Genomic DNA, 1,560 nt, shown 5'->3' on the forward strand with positions numbered 1-1,560 from the left:
GAGAGAGAGAGATAGAAACGTCAATGATTAGATAGAATCATTGATCAGCTGCCTCCTGCAAGTACCCTACTGGGGATGGAGCCCACACGCTGGCATGTGCCCTGACTGGGAGTTGAACTTCAATCTCCTGATTCATAGTTCGATGCTCAACCACTGAGCCACGCTGGCCGGGCTGTAGCCCATTTTCTATTTTCCGTTGTTCCCTGAGCTTTTGGTATCATATCCAAGAAACTATTGTCAACTACAATGTCAGGAAGTTTTTCCCCTGACTATTCTGTGAGTGTTATGGTTTTTGTTATTACATTTAGATCTTTAATACATTTAAATATACAGGAACAAAACCTCTGTAATGCACACTATTGAAAAGGCTTACATGCTAAAAAAAAAAAAAAAGTTTTTAAGAATTGCAATTAAGCTGCATCTTATATACTTCTGTAGCCCTCCCAGCAATGCCTAGCACAGTTCTTGGGCTCAAACAGTATTTGAACAATTAATACATGAATAATTTTTCTATTTTAAATATCTTAAATTCCAGGAAACTTAAGACATTAGAAATAGAAAAATTATTCATTGTTAGTACATCACTTTTTCAGGGTACATTAATGGGATTGGGGAGATAAACTCGGGGCTTGCCCTATTGTTACTCCCACAAACTAATGGGAGACTTGGCTTAGGCTATTGGGGTTAGCAAACTTACTTCATAGACTTAGCAAAGGTAGACTTCAATTCAATCCATGTGAAGTAACGCCAATTTTGTTATATATAATTGATTTTTTACAGAGAGGAAAGGAGAGGGATAGTTAGAAACATCGATGAGAGAGAAATATTTATCAGCTGCCTCCAGCAGACCCCCTACTGGGGATGTTCCTGCAAACAAGGTATATGCCCTTGACCGGAATCGAACCCGGGACCCTTCAGTCTGCAGGCCTATGCTCTATCCACTGAGCCAAACTGGTTAGGGCGAACTTTAATACATTTTGAATTAATTTTTATATGTCGTATAAGATTGTTTTACTTGAGAATATCCAATTTTCCCAATCTTTTGTGGAAGTCTGTCTTTTCCCCATTGTGTGGTCTTGGCACCTTTGTTGAGGATTATTTGATAATATAAAGGGGGTGTTTCTTGGGCTCTCTATTTTGTTCCATTGGTCTGTATGTCTATCTTTATGTCAGTATCACTCTATTCTTACTTTAGCTTTGAAGTGTGTTTTGAAATCAGAAAACTTGGCAATTTTTGAAGATTGTTTTGTCTCCTCAGGTTCCTTGAGATATCAGATGAATTAAGAATTATATTTTTATTTATTTTAAAATGCCTTTGGTATTACAATATATTTTATTGAATCTGCAGATTTCTCTGAGTAGTATGGACAGTTAACAATATTAAATCTTCTCATTTTGGTATTGTTGTTAATGAGGATGGATTTATTTTTGTTGCTTAAAGTATTACAAAGGATATTACATATGTATCCTTCCCCCCCCCCCCACCCTTGACAATCCCCTGGACTCCCCTACCCTCCAGTGTCTTATGTCCATTGGTTATGCTTATATGCATGCATACAA

At 37.2% G+C, this 1,560-nt stretch overlaps 1 long non-coding RNA gene across 1 annotated transcript in view; it reads right to left on the reverse strand.

Annotated features, from left to right (window-relative positions):
• Positions 1 to 207: 207 nt before the first annotated feature.
• Positions 208 to 1,560, reverse strand: part of LOC106726696 — a 17,449-nt gene continuing 16,096 nt past the window's right edge. The window contains exon 3 of the long non-coding RNA XR_001362782.1: positions 208 to 231. This is a non-coding gene — a long non-coding RNA (uncharacterized LOC106726696). The remainder of the gene's footprint in view (positions 232 to 1,560) is intronic.

The sequence above is a fragment of the Myotis brandtii genome, unplaced genomic scaffold, assembly GCF_000412655.1.
Source record: "Myotis brandtii unplaced genomic scaffold, ASM41265v1 scaffold3043, whole genome shotgun sequence".
In the NCBI taxonomy this organism is placed as follows: Eukaryota; Metazoa; Chordata; class Mammalia; order Chiroptera; family Vespertilionidae; genus Myotis; species Myotis brandtii.